The sequence below is a fragment of the Falco cherrug genome, chromosome Z, assembly GCF_023634085.1.
Source record: "Falco cherrug isolate bFalChe1 chromosome Z, bFalChe1.pri, whole genome shotgun sequence".
Classification (NCBI taxonomy): Eukaryota; Metazoa; Chordata; class Aves; order Falconiformes; family Falconidae; genus Falco; species Falco cherrug.
In genome coordinates, this window is record NC_073720.1 from 24872669 (window position 1) to 24888954 (window position 16286).

Consider the following 16286-nt stretch of genomic DNA (forward strand, 5'->3'; position numbering starts at 1 on the left):
TTTTGCTATGGCCTCTTCTGCAGGGTGAGTCTACCCTCTGGACCACATACACATCCTGGAAATGAACATCCCCTCTTTGTGGTGGAAGGAGGAGGAACAGTGATCCTTTTGTCATTCTCTCATTCCTTGCCCGCTTCTGATCTGAATAGCTAAGTGTGCAGGGAGATTTCCACAGCATTTGGGGAGCAATCAGGCATAGCTGTATGCATCAAGCCAGAAAGGTGCTTGCAGCTTCCCAGACTGTAACCTGGCTCCATAATCTGCTTCCACTGAGTACAAGATAACTGCCCTAATATTGTTCCCTTAGGAGTCCAGGGGAGCTGCTATGAGTTTCGAAGACTGGAGTTTCGGAACCTGAAATGGCACTGCTCTCTCTGTCTCTCAGAAATAATAGAGAAGGGGAGGAAAACTAAGAGTGGGGAAAAAAGAGAAAACCCAAAGATCAAATAAAAGGCAGGAGGTCAGTTTACAAGACCTAAAGCGATCTTTCTTCACTGTGAAAATTAGGTATCTATCACCTCACAGATAAACATTTAGCACAGTTCTGGCCAGCTCATCCAAGGAAAACACCAACATGTCCCTGCAGCATTCCTTGTGTCCTCTCTGTCTGGGAGGTGATGCTTTCCTCCAGAAAGTGATCTGGCTCCCTGGTGCCATTCCATATGCTGATACTTCCCTGAAGGCTGGACTGCTTCTGTCACCTCCATAGCCCCCTTGACCCAGCATGCTCACTCCTAGCACAGCTGGCAACAGAATTAGAAAGAAGCTGGATCCAGGACACGATAGGAAGCACTGGCCCAGAAAATAACCAGGAGCCTACTATGCATCCCTTACTGTCCTGTGTTTGAATACTTCCAGCTTTCCATCACACACATCTCTGGTCATGTTTGTTTTTTGAAAAAAATTAATTAATTATCTGAAATGTTTCCTACAGAAGATTTCTTAGTTTAAATATTATTAAATCAATTAAATTTCTTTCTACTTGAAGAACTGGATCCCTGCATTATTAAAAACTTTCTTTGCTCTACCCATTTCTCATTATTTCCTTATTTAGGTCATGGGTTTGGGATTTTTTTCTTTATTCCCCCCACCTTCTCTATTTCAAATCTGAAACAAATTGAGCACTTAAGGAAAGAAAGATGATACCATATTCTGTTGCAGTCTCCCTCAAAGTTTATCAAAGAACTTCATTAGTCAAATCTTGGTCTTTGTCAGGAGTTAGCACACTACCATGCTGACTTACAGCAGATTCTGGAAGCACATATATAGGGAATAAGATTTAATCACTGCATTTATTCTCTAAGACCCCTCACAAATTCATTTATCTAAAATAGCAAAATCTATCTACAAACCCTGTGGGAGAAGTCCTTAGAGTAAGAAGAGGGAGAAAAATAGCATGGTTACCAGAAAGGCACAGAGAATCACAGTGCTAATGCCAGCACCAACAAGAACAGAGACTGGAAAAATCATTCCATAAAGATTTCACATTTTATTAACCTCTTTAAATGGTGTCCTTAGTCATTGGAAACACCATGCACAATGGCCTTACAATCTTCCCTGTGGTGGAGCAATTACCACCTACTATTGAAAAAGTTTTTCACTCGTTTTCTTCAGCCATCTGAAGATTCGAGCCAGGAAGATGGATTAGGTGTTCCTGTGGTCTGTTTCCAACTGTGTATGACTGAGGGAAAATCATTTGACCTCTCTGTGATGCAATTTCCTCATCCGTGGAAACAGGAAAATTCCTGCTAATATGGAGAAACACTGTGGATGCAAGTTTTGCAAAGTGCAGTGCAAACAGCAGAACAGTGAGCTGCAGTGCATGAATGTGAAGATTAATTCTGCACGGCTGTGATTAACTTAACCATTAACCAGCCACGTTTACCAAGTCCTCAAGTCTATCACCCTAAACTTTGGTGTCCATAAATGCTTTCCTTAGGCTTACAAGCACAGGGCATGCTTCTGGACCTATTAGAGACAAACTCAGCTTCAACTGCATGTCCCAGATCTATCTTTTTAGGTCTCTTGCTGGCTGTTTTCGCTTGAGGACTTTGTCTTGGGAAGGAGTATGTATTGGGTTGTGTACGCTGTAATCCAGGGTGACACGCTGACCTTCAAACCCCACCTTTCAGCAGCAGAGCTGTAAGTGTGGCTCACACTTCAGATACGGCTACACAGTTAAAAGCTGGGGCTGCCTGCTAGGAGGTTAATTGTGTTAGAGGCAGTTGTGCGTGGTCATGAAGATAAACCAGACTTTATACTTTGTGGCAAAGAAGGAAGCTTGTGGGACTCGGTTTCAAAAAACTTCTCGAGGAATCGGTCGCCTTCAGGGGCAATGCTGGCACTTGCTGGCAGTGCATACTGAGCTGTGTAGGAAAGGAGCATGTCGTCCTCGACATACAAAATGAAGGCAGCCGGTTTGGTGTAAAATAAGCACAGAGGAGATTAGTATCATTTACTTTGTGTACTGAGGGCCTGTGTTAACATCTTCTTTTGGTTTAAGAGAACACCTCCTCAAACAGATGAAGGCATATCAAGTCCTGCAAATAATCTCTCTAAGGCTTTCTCCATGGGAAGATACACATCCAGGGAGGGATAAACCAGACAGTCCTCACTGCCCCTGTATGGGTGTCTGGCTCACATAGCAGCAAGTAGGGGATCTTGGCTGGTTTATTCAGCAATTTTCCCCCATCAGCACTGCAGCTTGCATCTACCCCTAGTGTCCCGTGTCTTCTAACTGCTGACAGCAACTGACAGTTTTAACTGTTATTGCTAGGACCTCTTTAATCTGAAACAGCAATCCTGAAGAGGAAAGCAGCCACAAAAGAGAAGGTGAAAAGTTTTCATGCAGAAAGGAAATGAATAATTGCTCTTGCATAAAAACAAAGCAAGCTATAAATCATACCTACAAGTCAAAAGAAAGAAATTGCAAAACAAAAAATACTCCCTGAAACAAACCAACCAAAATCTTGTGATCACCTGGAAGTACAGCCAACTCAAAGAACAGCTCACAATGCGGCTCTTTACATCATCACCAATGGTTACCATGCAGGAGGCACAAGTCAGAGGTAAGTCAACCTGCCCATGCTGCAAGGGCATGAAGAAATTCATTACCTTTTATTGGCTTGGCCAGCTGATTGGAAGTCTGAAAGCAACACTGCTGTTTTTCTAGAGCTCATTCTGGCTACTGTAAAGCAGATAACATGTATTATATACTCTGTAGTGTACACTTTATAGCTGTATATAACATGCATGCATATAACAAATGCATATAGCAACATATCGTGTAGCTTCAGACAGGTTCATCTTAAAAGTTACATCTTTGTGAAAATCTGTTGAGAGAAGGGGATCAGTGTACCAAGGCACTGAAAATCAGGAAATGTTTCTTACACAGCTCTGCAGAGGAAAACCCACCCAGTTCCATACAACCTTGGCAGTACTTTATCAGACTTCCCCCTTTCACTTGTCCTTTCTCTCTTTCTTTTTCTTGTGACTTTGTCTGTGGTACTTTACTGACACTGGCTAACCCGTTAGCTCCTTTGCATCTGCTATTTTCTTCCACCAAACTGCATTTAGTGCTGTTCTCTGCCCCTAAGAACATAACAGTCTGACCCTTTGTGCTGATACTTGAGTTTGAGTTTTCATTAATTCAAATAAAAGATATATTTTCTTTTCCAGTTTATTGATCAGTTGTGTACAGTTCTTAGTCTGGGATAAAAAGATGTTTAATGAAAGCTGTTCTGCCTCCTCCCACGTGGAGAGGGATGAAGTCTGTAATTGCACATGACACGATATGCTTCTGCTATCCCTCAGTGACCACAGGGGTAAATCTAAACAGTTACAGATATTTATAAGGTTGCAGCTTATACATACTAAATGTTTTTCAGACAAACCAGCCTCCATCCACAGGCTTCTCCTTTTCACCAGCCTTCTTGGAAAGGCAGTTTTGGGCAATGTAGTCATGCTTTTCTGCTTCATGTGGAAGTGATAGGCAGCTAAACCAGGTTGTCCCTTCACCACTAGGTTCATGGGAAATCTTCCACAGATGGGTCACTATATAATGGCTTTACTGCAAAGTAATGTATGATTACTATTCCTGAGACACTAAAAAAAAAAATCAGATAATACTGCTTAGTCCTAAGCAGTTATCAGGCTTTGTTTCAGTATGTTGGAAATCCTTTGCACAGCAGAAGCCTAGGACACATGTAAATATAATTTAGATTGTATCTGACATCAAACATGGTAAAATAAATCTGTTCATGAGGGTAGTGATTCACAGGGGATTTACAAGTAAAGCTGTATATCATTTCTTAACAGGAAATTATTTTCCCACTCTCTTAAATGAGCACAGAAAGACCCCAGAGAGAAGCCGACCCACCTTGGTGAGATGATACAGGCTGAAGGAAGGCTTCCTAGAGGTCCAGATGGGAAGAATGCTCAGGAGAGAGCTAGTTTTAGTAGGGCCATGACAGGAGGGGGGACACTGAAGGACTACAGTACATCTGGGAAAAATCTCAGCAGAGGTGGCATGTTAGGGCCAGAAAGGCAGCTGAGCAGGGCAGCAGCAGACTCTGCTCCAAGGCTCTGCTCCCTCCTGCACCCCACAGGGCTGAGTTTGTTCCATCATGATTCATACCTGAAACAGGTCCACACAGAATCAGCTTATTACCAACATGCAGCAAACACTGTGCCTCAATGGCATGGTGCACACATGAAGCATGTGGAGAGAGAGGGGAGGTTTCTGCATTACTGCTTTTCATTGCATGAGTCTAAAATTTAGATCCTCAGGCAAGAGCTGTGGTTACTGAGAGCTGTTGGAGAGCTCATCCTGGCCACAGCTGTAAGGCAACCAGAAAACGTATCTTTATCTGTGCCCAAATCCAAAGCTAATGTAATCACTGGTGTCGCATTTTTAAGGTGGGGCTGTTTGATCCTGTACTGTGCTATTGTCCCTTTGTGGTTTAATGTCAGAGCACGCCTGGAGCTGTACAACTGGAAGAATAAATATAATCCCTGTGTTGATGATCTTACATTCACAGAACTGATTTGCAGTACTGTAAGGACCTCTACAAAAGGTTTACTGCCATAGATTGCATGTAAGAACAACTAATTTACCCAGGAACTTTTGCATGAAGGCTGCAGTAAGACCACAAGGCAGTCTCAGTTATCGCCCTGAGCTCTCACCTTTTGTGAGTCAGAAAAACATTCACTTTTTGAGCTTAAAATGTTCATCTCTGCTTTCTGACTAGAAATAAATTATTTTAGTAAGCTTTATCCCTTCAATTGTTATTGAGTTATGGCAGAGTATAAAAAATAGAACTTTTTTCATGTTGTAAAATAAATTCTTGCAATGCTGTTGTTTGGGTTTTTTTAAGCTAAAAACCAGGAAAAACCAGCTGGGCTCTAAAAAATAAAATCTGGCAAGGCCCCAGTTCAGCTCAGGATTGATCCTTTTGCCAGTCCTTGCTCAGGAAAATATTTTAGCGTGGACAGCAAACTGAGTATGTTCCCACATCTCCTTCAGGTCAGTGCTAAAGTTACAGTTAAGTCTGTGATGAAGTGTTGTGTGGGAAAGGGATGGTTTACTGAATTGTGACCTAACTATATTTCTTGTCTGGAAAATAAAATGTCTAAGCACAACTTCAGGAAAAGCATTTCAAAACTAGGTTGTCAGGACACAGAAGAGACAGGCTAAGTCTGCAGCAGCACACTTAAACACAGAGGGTCAGAGCCCCAATACCCAGGATACTGAGTGTAAGACTTGCCCCATGTTATTGCTGCAGCTCAGCAAGTCCCGGAGCTGCAGAATTTTTGAGGGAAAGAGGGAACATGGCTCTGTTGTGCACAGGACGCTGGCCCAGCACTGCCCACAAAGCACTCCCACAATCCAGGTAGGCCAGAACAGACAGAGAATATTATGAGCTGCTTTTTCCTCTTCAGATCCTCCGGTCTTCCTCACCTCCCTCTGCTGAACGGGCTTCATGTCAGACCAGGGAGCCACCGAACTGCTCTGCAAGAACATTTTACCCTAGCACTCTGCATCTGGCCTGCAACCAGTTTAACTGCATCAGCTCTGCACTACTGAGAAATCACAAAACAATCCTGAATTACCAAAATGAAATTTCAACCTGCACTGTGCAAATCTAACATTTCTGCTGCTATTATGCATCTTCTATTCCTTTTTTTAATACTTGGTACTGATGAATTACAGCACTGAGCTAATATTTCTCTCTCATTTACATTTTAAAAATAGACCACACTGATATATTATATTCAGAAACCCCAAAATTTCTAGTTTTCTCTTTGATTTTTTTCATGGAAAAAGACTCTTGTGGGCTTGCAGGTGTTCTATGGGCAGAGTTTGCTTTCCCAGGCAAGCAATCTCTTTCAAGTTTGCTTCACTCCAGTACAGGGATTTGGAAATATTTTTGTCCATCTAATGTGAATTTCCAAATCATGGTGCTTTCTCTGTCTGTAAAAGTCTACTTTCAGGATGGTGTGCTTCATTTGGAAACCACAAGTCATGTTTAACAAGATAAACACGGGACCTGACATGAACTTGTTAACTAACGTGACCTAAGCAGAGGCAGCAGCAGGTTGCCTCCTGAGCTGGCAGCAGGAGGTCACATTTTAATGTCTGCAGAGCCCCAAAGCGATGTGACCAAAGCTTTCCTGTAAACATAGACACATTAACTCAAGGTTCAGAGTACACAGCAGTCGTATGAATGGAAACCTCTGATTAGGGATTGCAAAAAAAGGTTAACATTTAGCCAGCTTATCTGCTGACAAAACATTGCCAAAGATCTTCCTTAGGTTCTGATTTGTCAATGGTACATAGCACAAGTTGGGTATTATGGGGCAATTTTGGTTAGGTCTTTCTGAGCTGACCAAGAGCATAACAGATACACAGCCCAGTATATTTTGTTTAGCTTTAGCTTGTCTGTTTTTCAATTCTGTCTCGATCTTCAGTGTTCAATAATGCATACGAGGTACCTGTTCTTTCAACACCAGAATGAAAAGGGGAGGTGGAAGTGGTTTAAAACATGTTAAATTCCTGAAACCTTGTATGTATGAGGTTTAAAAATGGTATATAAATAGTTCTGAGCAAATAAATTAAAACTCTGCTGAAGGCTGAGCTGAGAGATGAAAGTGTGCACTGCTGCAGTCAGCCCAGCAGCCTTGCTTGCTAACACTGGAGCTCCCTTTTGTGTTTGAAGTGGTAACAGCCCAACATTGCCAGGAGATGCACAGTACCCTAACACTGAATTCTAATACCATCCATCCTGAAGGCAGTGGAGGAGCTGGAAGAGTGTGGAGTGATGCTGAAGGAGTGTTAATCTGTCTTGGCCCCATCCCGTCGCTCTAGTGAAACAGCATGTTGTATATCTATGGTACTTGTATTGTGTGTCCCTGCTGGGAGCCGCCACAGCATCAGGTCTGGCAAGGGGCCCCCACTGCCATGCCTGTGCCATTGTTCCTCTACAGATTCTTCCAGGGATTTCTTCACATCAAGGGCTGATCTGGGCCAGAGCCAGGGATGCATGGCTAAGCCCTTTCCCCTGCTGTCTGCTAAGACACAGCACCAAGCCAAGGCACCAGAAACACTACACAAAGCTCTTTTGTGTCTAACAGGTTTTTACTGAGTCTCCAGTTACTGTCTTTTTTACTTTGCTGTCACCCCTTTTGCCTATTACATGTTGCAGTTTCAGTCTGCTAGAATTCTTGCAGAAATGGAGCTGGCTTGAAAACTTATCCATGTTGATTTGTAAAAATCACTGCTTGCTTCTGGATCAACTGATGGGGCCTGTCATTGCAGGGCTAAACAAAAAAGCAGGGTCATTCTGCTTTGTGGGCACTGGAAATAAATAAATGCTATTTACCTGAAGTGGAAGTAGGTTGATTCCATCTGTGTTCATTTACCTGAAATTGCATCAGTGTGAAATTTCACAGAACAAATGTCAATGAATCAGGTCTCTTTTGGAACTGCTATTTCTGATGTCACTGACAAAATTTTCTAGGGCAGTGGCCATGCCTGGTAGCTGCACACTCAGGAGGCCAGAAGACTTTTTAGGACTGTGGTTATTTTCTCTGTATATTTTTTGAGCAGGGTTCATGATGACAAGGTGCCTGGGGCCTCAGGGAGCTCAGCACATCCCTGGATACCAGTCCTGCTCAGCTGCTCCCATCTCTGCATCTGTAAAGAGGGATTTAAGCAGACTTCTGGCCTGCTCTACCTGCTGCTTGATTTTTGTGTAGTCAGGCACTGGGCAACCTGACACTGTTAGACTGCCTGTGTGCTGTTGTGGGCATGAATACTCTATTAATGTAGCCAGTGCCCTCCTATTGCTTTTCTGTACTCTCCCATCTGCCCAAACCCTCCTCTCTCTGCTATGCTGCAGTCTCCCAAAGGGGGAACTGCCTTTACTCTATGGTTGCTCCCTGCTTGGTGCTGTAGTTCCCACTGCACAAACAAAGACTACCAGCTCCTGCAAATAACAACATTAACTGACTATTACTGATGCCATTGCTGGGACAAGAGAAGGGACAGCCTAGGCATCTTAACTGGACTGAATGGCCCAGCCTGCTGTGTCCTGTCATTAAAAGAAACATAATGAGAGGAAAGATATAAGGTATGGCACTGTGGAGTTACTATGCTTATCTGGACCAGGAACAGCAGTATGGTGAGCCTTGACCAAGGTTTGTAGATGTCACAGCAATACAAAGTCAGGGTAGTTGTAACCGTGCACAAAAGCACTCAAGACAAAGACATGTTGGCTATCTCTGTGGAAAAGGGGTCCCTTACAATCTGCTTCAAATGCAAAGGACTGTAAGGGCAAGAAGAAGGAAGGCAACTCATTAAGGGAATGCCATTTGACCACAGCTAACTTATGCACACCTGCACCTGGTTGGTATGAGATCCCTTATTGATGTCAGGTATTTGTATTCATTGCAGATGTATATACAATTTGGCATTAAAGTTATGAGCAAAAAGAGGGTATGTCAGGAGCTGTTAAGCTTGACACATATTTTTTGAATAAAATTGCTCTGCCTCTTTGTGTGGGACACATTATCTTGCTTTACTAGATCAGGTATAAGCCCACAACAGACATCACTATACTCACTGCTTTGGTGATGGAAGTAAAACAAGAAGAAACGGTTTTGCCCCTTTTTCTTGAGTAGATGCTGAGCATTATGAAATTAAATGAAGTTGATTCAAAATTAAACAAATCAACTGGAAAAATAATCAAGGAAAGTCAAGAAAAGAGATAAATACAGAGGACAGGCATAGCAGAACCCAGAAAAATCCAAAAGGTGCTCTGAAAAGCAGCTTACAGCAGCACAGATCCCTACACAACATAGCCACAATCCAATGAAAATCAATACTAGCCTAGCTATTTCTATTGCCATCTTGGTGAAGGCTGTACATGTAGGTGTCTGTAGGTGACAGGATTTACTCTGTCCTAGGGAAACACTGAACACAAACATTTGTGTTTGAAGCTAGATCCGGATCTATGCTTGAGTCCCTGAATAACAAGGTTTTACTTTCAAAAGTGCTGAGCCTCATTTGGACCTACTAGAGTCCTACTAGAGCTTTGGAAAATGAGGCCAGTTCCCTCTAGAGTCAGTTGTGCTGTAGGGTGCAAAAGCTCAGCTCCTGTTTCTCTCTTATAAATGTAGGTCCTGGTATTTCACTGAAATTTACCTGGGAGGCAGCCAGCCATTAAAACAGAGCTTTACCTAAACTTAATGACCATAGCAATAGATGCAGTGGAAGAACTTCATGCCTTGAAGTGTTTGGAAAAGACTTTTCTCATTTGAAACGTCTCACTTAAGTAATTTTTAGATTAAAAATATTAACCATTTACTATGTTATGTTGGGTAGGTGCTATAGCAGCAGTTCTAGGAGAGTGCTGAGGACCTCTACACCAGCTCGGCCCCGCTGTTCACAGAGAGGTGGTAAGAGGGCACAGCCAGAAGTGTGGGCACTTACTGCCAAGTGGGTGCCTTCTGGAGGGCAGTGGCAGAGGGAGAGCAGGTCAGAGATGATCTATGACTTCTTCCCAAAGACAAAAATAGAAGAAAGGGAAAATACATTTGAAATTGAAAGACACTTTGAAGAGGATCCAGAGTGAAGGAGCAGGAAAGGATCTGGCTTGGCTTTCAGTGTTTCCGTTTTCTGCCTTGACGTGAGATACAGAAAAATACTGAAAGCTTAAAAATTCCCACAGGTTGAGGAAAAAAAATCTGCCCCTGTCTAGTTATTAATATCTCTGTGTCATGAACTGAGATCAACACCACTTGTCTGCAATGGCAGCCAGTTCTGGCTTTTTAACTCTTAATGTCAGGCCTATCTCTCTTCTGGTCAAAACCTTGTCCCCAAGCCTTTCCTGGGAGAAGAGGCACAAGTGGTGGCAAGTTGGGCAGCATGGAGAAGAGCATGCCCTGCCAGCTGGACGTGCTCAGCCCAGACCCACTCTGGATATAACTGAAGGAGATATTAGAGCTTCCTATAGGCAGATTTAGGAAGGAGCTTTATATGTTTATGGATGATGAGTGGTGGTCGGTGCAGATGCTTCCCCATCAGCTAGTGTTCAGAACTTCTCAGAAAAATGCTGTGTGAAGCTCACGTCCAGGAGAAAAATGATGAAGAAGTTCATAAGGAAGATATTAATGTCACTTAATTATACATCCTGTTGAATGTATGCTTCTGTTCTGTAGATAAAGTTTTAAAAGTATCTTTAGTGGGGATAGGACCTAAATTGGAAGTGATGCTGCTGGTATAATGATCTGATAAAATGAAAAATTAGAGTGTTTTATTTTTCTTGTCTTCAAGAAGGACTTTTCTATAAATTTATGTAGCTACAGACCATGAGCGTTGTGCCACTTCAAGGATTTTCTTTACTGAAGAGGCTGTTTTATAACTCCCCACACAGAGCAATCAAGCAAAAGCTTAAGGCAGCTGGTTGTGCTCAGTGTACAAGCATAAAATAAGAGCATGACAAAGCGGTAACTACTGAAGGTTAACGGGGGCTCAAGGGGACACTGTACAAGTATCCAGAAAAAAAAGCAAATAAGCAGAGGCACATCTAAGTCAAGATATCCCCTGAGCTGAAGTATTCAAGGATGAGAGAGTGCTTGAGGGAATATCATATGGCCTGCCACTCACCCATGGACACTGCTCCCATTGATTTTCTGCAGCCTATCCTTAACAAAGATTCTTGTTTCCTCCTCTCATTTCCCCCTGCCAAAAACCCACAGAAATAGGGAGAATTAAGGAAAAGAAACTTAGGAGAAAAACCAAGTAATCTCAGCATAGACTATGTTTCTGGTTAAAGATATTCTCCTGCAATATGGAGCTTTTTAGCTACATACATACAGCATACATTACATACATACATACAGCTAAAAATCCTTCCACATTGTTGGGTAAAGAACTTGAACGCTGCATCCACCACAGTCAAGAACAGGAGCCCTATCTTTGGATTACAAATTCCCTCTTTTACACGTGTTTCTCTCCTATGGTTTTCACAATGAACATCAAATGCATTCAGTAAATTTTGCTGCAGAAGTGGCAGATCATGGTAATCACAAAACTCTCTGCTGGGCATGAAAAAAACATTTCTAGCCCTCTTCCACTAGTGGTGATCTGATACAACTGACCTCCCAGACACAGGTAACTACAATGAAGCTTTGTGTAACCTGGATTCCCCTGTGAAACCACACCATGAGACTGAAGGCCTGCTGCATCTTCCTTGCATTACGGTTGCTGTGACTACATTGTCCATGTCTCTGGTCCTAGGAGTCTGAGCAGCAGTTTTTATTGGAAGCACACTTGATGATTGCAGTGAAATATTCTACACTTGCAATGCTGCCAGATCTCTTAGGAAAGTCTTTTATTTTAATTGCCTTTGAATCTTCCCACACATATCAGAAGTGACCACAAGGTCTTATGGTCAGCTGTCTATGGCATCTCTGCTCTCCCAAATTTTCTTCCAGAAAAGTTCAAATGTGTCCTGGCGAAAACTTTTGCTGATGCTGTCATGGTCCAATCATCCCATTTCACCAGTCACTGGAGTCAGATCATGCTTCACTCTGATTGTTTATGCCCCCGACAGAAAGACTGGCCTGAACACTTGCAATTTGTTGTATGATATAGCTCATCCTCAAACTATTTCTAACCTCTGCCTTGAAAATGCCTCCTAACTACCTTGATTGGTGTGTTCTGTGTCATTCAGTTGCCTGTATTTCTTTGAAGTTGATGATGTCATGTTTTTGGTGAACTGTCATGCATCATGTTACAATGTCACTTTGGAAAAGAAGCCAGCCAGGTACATCTCAATCTCCTGAAGTGTGCATTTAAATGCCATCTATGCAATACCAGTAGCATGTGACGAAAGCTTCCAGAAGCTGACAGTAAAGGCTTTTTAAAAAGCTACCTAGTAATTCAAGATTGCTTTCTTTTTGAAGGTGTCCCTTGGACATGCTGGATGTATTTCTTATGTACTTTTCACATGTACTGGTCCTGCAAGTCCCTGTTTCAATGTGGCCTTCAAAACAGAAGCCACCTACTGCCATTTCTGCAGCCTCTGTCACATCTTTCTGTATACATCCCAATATCTTGGGATGAGTAGGCAGTCTCTGAGCTATGGGATAGCAATGCCGTGTTGCAATAGCCATATAGTACATTTGTGTCACAGCAATCATGAAAGTCTACTTACATCTAAAGGTTCAGGGGCGGGAGGGGAAAGTGTAGCTGGTTTACTAACGCTAATAGTCTGTAAACTGACTGAATCCCTTTAGTGTGTATGTGTGTTTTATTACTCCTGCCTTCCTAAGGCCAGGTGGCAGATCTTTCATGGTCAGGGGACTCCTGCATGTGACAGCACTTCCAACGGCAGTCCTGCATCCCCAGACAGTTCCAGAAGACAGTGGGGCTTTCTGCATGATTTGCGGCAGCCTTCCCCAAGCTATCATCGTATCTGTGCCACCAGAACATCATCCACTATGATGCAATTTCCTAAGAATCTTGTTTGTACATCTTTCTGGTAACACTGAAAGTCTTGCCCTTATTTTTTACCTCAAATGTCATTCTTTGCTATTTCTATCAACTTGATGACAACCCAAATAAGGTGAAGTAGCTCTGATGACATTTATTAATATCTGTTGTTGGCACTGTTTGCTAACATGTTTTGCTGATGTCAAGTCACTTTATACTTCTCCTTATGCGGGTCTTTGATGTTGAGCTCTTTTTAGTGCTTTAAGTACTAAGGGTCTCTGGCAAATATCTTGCCTGGTTTTAAGCAAGTATGTTACTCACCCAGCTCCTGGCTTCTGTGACAATACGATCTCCTTTTCCATTCTCTTTGTGGCTCCTATTGGTAGTTGTTCTGCTCTTGTAATGGAATTGATTTTCTGGGACTCAGCTCCTATAATAGCCGAACTGTTTTATCTATTAGCACATGTAACAAATCCAGAAGACATCCTGGTCCATCAAAAAAAAATATGTAATGGTAATTTAGTAGCCCTCTGGCTGCCTTGATGGAACAGAAGATTTAGTTGCTCCTGCTATGCCTTCAGTTTGCTGTTTGTCTATGGGAGGAACATTTCTTCTGGCTTCAGTGTTGTTAGGGTCATATATTTTAATAAAAGCAGGGGCCTTGTTCTCTTTGCTCTCTACCTGAAATCCAGCCTTCCTCCTTTCCTGTACCCTGCTTTTAAGAAGTTACACTGTGTTCCTGGTTTTGTGAGTGTGCCATCATATGATTTTAATTTGCTTTCTTTTGCTGCAATTTCACTTTATTTCCTTGCAAAAGGCTCAGGGTTCCTTTGTGACACAAATACAGAGACATGTCCCAGTGTCTGTTTGGCCTTTGTCTTCTAGTTTTTCATGGCTTCAGCCCTTCTCTAGCATCTGATAGCTTTACAGATATCTTCTGTTCATTTTTATGTTTTGTGGTTGGTGGTTTCCTTTGCTGTTTTGTGCTGTGCTGAGCGCGTGTATGTGCAAGTATTCACTCTGGATGCCTGCTTGTTTCTGTGATTTTGCTCCTTTGAGTCCCTTGTTTGTACACTTTTTTCATCATGACATTCAAAGTATTTTCTCTGTAGTTTGTCTCCTCTGTATTTGGGCATGTTTTCCCTGTTTATACAACCACATTTTCTGGCAGCAGCCCCTTTGCCTATCCCAATTTTCCTCTGTCTTCGAAAGGAAGATTGCCATTAGCCTTGCCAAAGACTGTTAGTCTTGCTGGAGTTACGTGGCTCCTTGGGTTATTTTCCTTCAAATGCCATTGCTTTTCATCCTGATTATGAATCCAGCCCAAACTGCTTTAGCTTTTATGAGCTGCTCCTTGCTTTAGTCAGTCCTTCTGCATGCATTGTGATTTGATCAGTCTCTTTTGTCAGTACTCACACTGAAAAGATTGTTTTATGTCTCTGGGGAGCTGAGTACCCTTTTTGGGCATGTCTAGGATTTTGGATGGAGCCTCCTAGTCTGCCACTGCTGGATGCTGCTGATGCAGGTGAAGGCCTTTCCCACCATGCTAACTAATATTATAGCTAGCCCTTAATTTTACTTTCTTTTTTAACCAGCCTCTTGCAATCTTCTAGTTGTTCCAGCACAGTCAAAAGAAAATAGCTTTGCCAAAAGAACTGGTAAATTCATCCCTTTTCAAGAGCATCTGCTTGGGATCAGGAAATTGGCCGTTACCACAACAACCATTTTCTTCCTTTGAGGAGGGTTGCTTGCACTGTTGGGAGCAGTTTGGTGGTTTTTTGTCTTTTTCTGTCCCTGATTTGTGTACTCTATTGGGAAGTCCTCTGTCATTGTCAGCTGTATTTTCTTGAAAAATGGCTGTGCCTGAATAAAGACCACAGTCCCCTTCTTCTCCCTCAACTGAGGGACTAAGTGCCAAATTGCTATAGCTTTATCAAGAGAATGAATAATGACTGCACCATCTTCTCTTAGGACAAAATCTACAGGGAAAATTGCAAGTGTTATTCCAAAAACTACAATATGCTCCAACCTGCTCATAAATGGGCAGTTCTACACTGTCAATAATTTAACAGTGTTTCACAAGGTAACAGTTTTGCCTTTTTGCCTACAGTATAGTCCATGTACCAGCTGTCTGTACAATGTTACAAATGCGGGAAACAATATTACACAACACATTTATCCATCCACAGTGTTCTGCTAGAAGTGCTATGCATGGTGCTTAAAAATATGTTAAACAATAAAAAAAACCAGTACAAATCATGTTATGGTTAGAGTGATGTAGTCACATTCATGTAACACAGGGAATTCCTCCTACGTTTCATCTGGGTAGCAAAATGTTAAGGCTGCCACACTGCCATGCATGTGTGGTGTGACATTCCTAAGGTGCAGGATATGAACAGCTATTTAACAAGATATAATTCCTGGTGCTTAGGGCTTGAAGAGCTTGTTGTAGGGTGCTGCTGCTCCACTGAAGGCAGCAGGTTCAGAAGTCTCAAGGAATGAGACAAGTTCTATGGAATCAGCAACTCAACAGAGCCTTTCAGAAATACTTCAGCTCTTTTGCCAGTATGAAACCCCAAGTACCAGTATCTTTCATGTACTCCACACACAACTCTGTGATAGCATCCATTTTATTGTTGGGCTGAACTCCGTAGCTTCTGACAACAGTCCTTTCAGCTTTAGCCTTTCAGCTAAATTTGATTGTAATCTGGTGTAATCTTGCTGGTTTCTTGTGAACCAGCCCGCTTGAGCAGGCTTCCTACACGCTACCGAAGGCTGGACAGAGGAGACAAAAAAACCGAGCAGATAGGCTCGTTTGTGGGAGACTGCAGTGTGCAACTGCCTACTCCAACTGAGAAGTTTTCTAAGTTGGTTTCTGTTTTGTTTAAGCTCATGTTATTTTGATTATTTATGCCATGGCACTGTTGGCACAGCCGCTCAAGAAGGAGAAGGTAGGACAACAGCTTCCCATCATCCTCCATCATCTTTGTCAGAGCAAGAAGTACTTGATGGAACAAATCTTACCCAGCCTCTGGAGACTGTTCATCTTATGATGGAGACTCTTGGCACTTCCCCTCTGCTTAACAGAGGAAAAACCATTGTGATAATCAGCACATGCACTTCTATGCCTGTAATTTTTCCTGTAGTCAATAGTCTGGATTAAAAATGCCAGGCAAATTACGATACCTCTACTGCTTTTAGATATTGATACCTCAATCTACCCTGTAAAGAAAATAACAATTACTGTAAAGAATATTGGAGATTACAGCTAAACCTCAGGAGCCTTTCA